Source organism: Gallus gallus, chromosome 4, assembly GCF_016699485.2.
Source record: "Gallus gallus isolate bGalGal1 chromosome 4, bGalGal1.mat.broiler.GRCg7b, whole genome shotgun sequence".
Classification (NCBI taxonomy): Eukaryota; Metazoa; Chordata; class Aves; order Galliformes; family Phasianidae; genus Gallus; species Gallus gallus.
Window position 1 is genome coordinate 12,731,316 of NC_052535.1, and position 5,213 is coordinate 12,736,528.

The window sequence follows — 5,213 nt, forward strand, 5'->3', positions numbered from 1 at the left end:
CCAAGTGAGAGAAGAATGTAGAGGACATCTGACAAAAGATAGCACAGGAAAAAAAATCAAGAGCTTAATGCATGTTAACCACACAAAATGTAATTTGTGCTCAGTCTCTCAAAGACAAGCTTTTCTTTCTAAAGCTTAACAGAATTTAAATCCTAAAGGAAACAACACAAAGAAATACACGTGTTTCCATCTAGTCTGAACTATCAAAGATCACAATTCAATGAGCAGTACAGTAGAGATTGAACAAATGAACTTGCAGTTACATTAACATCAGAATATTCGGGACAATTTTCTTCACAACTTCAAAACTTAGAAAACTGACTTGCTTGAAGAGTTGGGGTCATGCTATTTCCTGTTCCATTTTGGCATAATTACAAATACTGTTCCTGAGAGAAAAATATAAAAAATACACAATCACACTAGTAAGTACCAATGCAGAAAAGCAGAAAAACAGACTGGGTCAAAACTGCAGCCTGAATGCATTTGTTTCTATCCATAATAATGATTAATATTATGGCAACACCCTGTATTGAGGATATAAAAACAAAATCCTCTCCCAAGAAATGACTCAATGTCTTCACTCTCAACTATCTGTGAGATTCCTTGGAAAGAATATGAAGTTCTTAATGCACAAGCCTTTTTCATCCAAAAAAATAAAAAAATAAATTGTCAGGCTGTGCAAAGCTGCAGGGCAGTGAGTGCTTCGTCACAATCACACCTGTCACTCTGCCTCCTCATAGCTACTGCAGTTTTGGAGTACAGAAAACACTCTGCAGTTTGATACAAGGCTCCCAGTACATATAAGCATTCTTTATTGAGAATGAAATAGAAATTTTACAACATTTTAAAAGACAAATCAAGTGAACCGTGATTATGAGCCAACGCCCACTGCAGTCTATTGGAAAGCACTGCACTGCATTAGCTTTCTTTTTTTCATAGTTCAACTCTTCTCTACAATTTCCAGGATTATCTCAAGAACAGAGGAATAGGACTAAGTTCTACCATTTTTTTCATCTTTTTTTTTTTTAATAACTTCAATTATGTTAAGCAGAGCTTTCCACTTACACACATTTTACAAGAGAGAGTAGTATAGAAAACATGTCCCTCTTTTAACTCAGAACTGCCTATAAAATTGAAAACCTATGATATATTCCTTTCACTCTTTGTAACTACAGAAGTCTAATGTCTTCACAGTTCAGTTTTCAGACACCATCTTAAATCAGATCTGCTACTGAGTTTTCTGATAAAGAATTAGAAAGAAAACACATCAGAACCTGACTTTTCCTACACTAAGGCCAAAAACCCCTCTCCGCTAAATGCAGTTCTTTCAGGCTTTTGAAAACAGATGAAGAATGCCCTAAAATCTACTGAAACAGTTGCCCAGAATAGGCCCTACTTTCCAAATGTAGGGATCATAGGGGTCATTTGAATAGTAAGCTCTTGGGATCTCTAGAAATAAAAGAGTTTTTCTTAGCCTTAGCAGCACCTACCAAAGTTATATTTTCACAGACATGGGGATCAAACCATTGCTCCAATTGTGCTCAAACAGCCTCCATCACTTGACCTTTACTTCATTTGGTGCATGGCATCTACTGCCCTCCTGGAGAAGTCAAACTGAAAATAGCATAAAAAAAAAAGCTTGGCTCTCAATTTGTGCATAAAGTTCAGGAGCCAAATGAATTATACTGCATGTGCACAAAGCAGGTAGGTGAAAGGATTTCTAAACTGAAACGTTTCACATGAGGTGAGTAGTTCAAAGGAATGTGCAGCAGCTATTGAAACTGCACTAGGATGCAGGTCCAAGCTACAGCAGAAATCTGAAAGGAGACAGTGTCAAAGAGGAAGACAGCATTTGCAAAAGCATTCGTCTTCTGAAGACTTTTCTTTTTTCCCTTCCTTTTTCCTGAGCACAGCAGAAAATGCAGCAGGAGCATGAACTACATGGACTATGTTTGCACATCAAAGAATGAAGGAAAGGATATTGATACACTGAATGAGAAAGTAGGTAAGAATAAGGTAACTGGATTTAGGGCAAACATAACATAAGTACTTCCTGTACCCTCTCTTTCCTTATGAGTCGAGGGGTGTCAGTGTCATTTTCCAAACGACATCATGTAGGAAATCAGTGCATTAGAATAGTTCGGACATTGTTGTTTGAGTATCTCTTCCATTCTTCCTTTTGGTCCAGGGTATTTGTGTGGCCTTTGAATTTAACCTTGGAAAAACAAACAAATATACAATAAGCATGCCAGGCATCCACGTGATTAGATCTGAGTAGATAAATACTTCTTATGTTTTTCCTTATTTTAGGAGGAACTTGGATGCTGACATAAAACAAAAAGTAAATGAATAAACTTGCTGATTTTTTTCAGACACATCAGATTGGTCAGCTGTTTACACAGATGAGATCTACGCTCCAGTGGATCTTCTCTGCCAAACTGATCATTTCAGTACACAGAGGAGCCAATATTGTATTGAGTAAATAATTAATCTATGGATTAATTTCAAGGTAGCAAGGTGAGTTAATTTTTTGAAAGAAACTATCTTCAATGCAGAAACACACTTGGATACAAATTCAAAGCAAAATGGATTCCTTAAAACTACCCAAAAACAAAATGCACCTAATATTCATTCACCTAAGAAAGATGTCATCCGACTTCCAGATTTCAGAGTAAACATACCACTGAACGCACAAGAACTGCATACATACTGTGTGCTCTACAAATAGCATTCCCATATCCCTCTAATAAAAGTACCCAAAACATCTATCTCTCAAAACAGCCTTATGAACTTGGTTTATTCAAAAATACAATTCCTTGAAGGTAGGAAATAATGTACGTTGTAGCCTACATTGACTGCAGTGACTTTTCTTCTTACAGGTATCTATTTTCCCAGGTTCTGATTTAAGTAAATTATAAGTACTAGGAAGTTTTGTTCAAAATGGCTGACTCTTGAAATTCTTAAAATATAATTTAAAAAGTCAAACAGAAAACATCAGACAGAATCAAGCTTTTATCCATCCCCAAATTTGTCTACTTAAATTCACAAATAGGCCAAATTTTGCAAAGCATCTTTATAGCCAGTTCTTCAAATTACAGAACCCTGTGTCAGTTGCAGCAATTAAAAATGTAACCAAGAAAATAGCTGTTTTAAGGCTGGACAAGTTGATATTTCATGTTAACTGTCACAGCGATGAGATCATATTCAACTACCAAGCTAATACTATAATCAAAATAAGTCCTTGTTTTAGAAGGGCCATGACAGACACGTTCTTTCTTTCGGCCTTAAAGGAACAATTCTGCTTCTATAGCAATCAAGTGTCTGATGTTTCAGATTTTGTCAGATATTTCAGATTCATATCTTCAGAGCTTAGAAAAGGAATATTCCTTTTACCACTGTTTATTACATAAATAAATAAATAGAAAAACAAGTTTATTTAATGAATATAGTACTCCTTAGATCCCAGCTCAGACTTTAACCTGTGTATATTTAGCTAATTTCCACAGTGGCCCACACACAGTACTGAACACAGAACTGCCTCCATGGATGGAATAGGCTTTCTGAGTACAGGCTACCTCACAGCCTTCCAGATGAAGCTCTTCACAGGCAACCTGAAGAATTTGTGCTACAGGTCTTCGTGGCTTCTTTTTGGATGCTCTAGCTAGATTCATTCAAGCATATTTAGTTTTCAATCTGTAAAAAGGCAGACATGTTTGTAATTAACTATTTTTGTTGTTTGTTTTGTTGCTTTTGTTTTATTTTTATTTTTTTATTTTTTTATTTTTTTACTTTTCTGTACATAAATCAGGAAAAGGGAAAGATACTGTTAAATGAAGACAGCTATCAAAGGACCTATTTTGTTTCCAATTAGGTTCATAAGAAAAAAGCCTTTTCAATGACTGGTTTCCGTTGTGCCTAACTAGATGCTCTCATTTGTTTTGCAGGGGCCCAAAGATTAGCCTTTCACTAGGGCAAAGTTTAGTGAAATGGCTAATTTAAAACTCATTCCCCTGCTCTCTAGATTCTTGTCTTCCTTTTAACTAAGATGATTTGCCGGTAAGTCATTTATCTTCTCTGACAGGTGCTGCTGTTTTGCTTCTGATCACTTTGTAAAGTGCATACACACTCAATAAATAAATAGATTTCAAGGAAATTTTATGACACGGAAACAAGATTAAGAAAAAGACTGTTTCACAATGGCACTGATTTTTCTAACACATTATACTACCTCAGTAGTTAGCTAGCTACATTTTGTTTGATATAAACTCATCTTTCACTTTTTTTTTTCCTATTTCATACTTCAGGCATAGCTCAGATCAAACAGCATAGCCAGTATTTGACAAGGAAGACAGACTTTCTAAAAGCTCTTAAGAAACGCCATGGAAACTCACACAGGTAGACTGGACACATAACAAATTTTCATTTCCAAAAGTATTTAAAGAAAAAAAAATTGCTAAAAGTATCCTTTTCAAGGACAAGTACAAAACAGTAACTTTCACAATGTCTTGCCCTTAATATAAACCTGTCTTACCTGAGAGAATATCTTTTGTTCAAACTATGTATCAGAAGGCTTCAACAAGGGAAAAAAAAGCCACTACTTCCACATTCATATATGAAAGAAGAGAAATGCTACTCTGCCCAAATTAAATTGTACTGGAAGTATTACTTCCACCCCTTCAGACCTGCCCCATTTCATTGGGGTTTCTAATTCGCTTCCTGGCTTGAATAGCTAAAATTTAGGTGCATGGTAAAACATTCTTTTATTAAATCTACAGAGGCAGTAGCAATACACAGGCAGTTAGTTAAAGATCTTTCTTCAAACTGTAAAGTTTGTAGTTGTCATTCTAAGTAAGCCATGCTGTTACTCATTGCCTTGATGAACACAGCCAGTATTACTCACTCGTAACTATACAATGTGGCCTTCAACAGCATATAATCACATATTACTCCTTTTCTCTGAACTACGATATCGAGAGAGACTCCTTTGCCCAAAGGAAAGCTGAGTAGAAACATGCTGATGCTGTTTTGCAGCTCCATGCTATTTGATTAAATCCCCATTTGTTGTGTTCTTTCGCCACTCCTTTTCTCAAGACTGTATCTATCACACAGCTGTTGCATATTGGGTTGGGGAATTCATTTGGAAACTCAGAAAAGCAATAGCTTGGCAATTCCAGCACTGCAAAGGCAAAGCTGAAATGCCTTTATGTAGCACC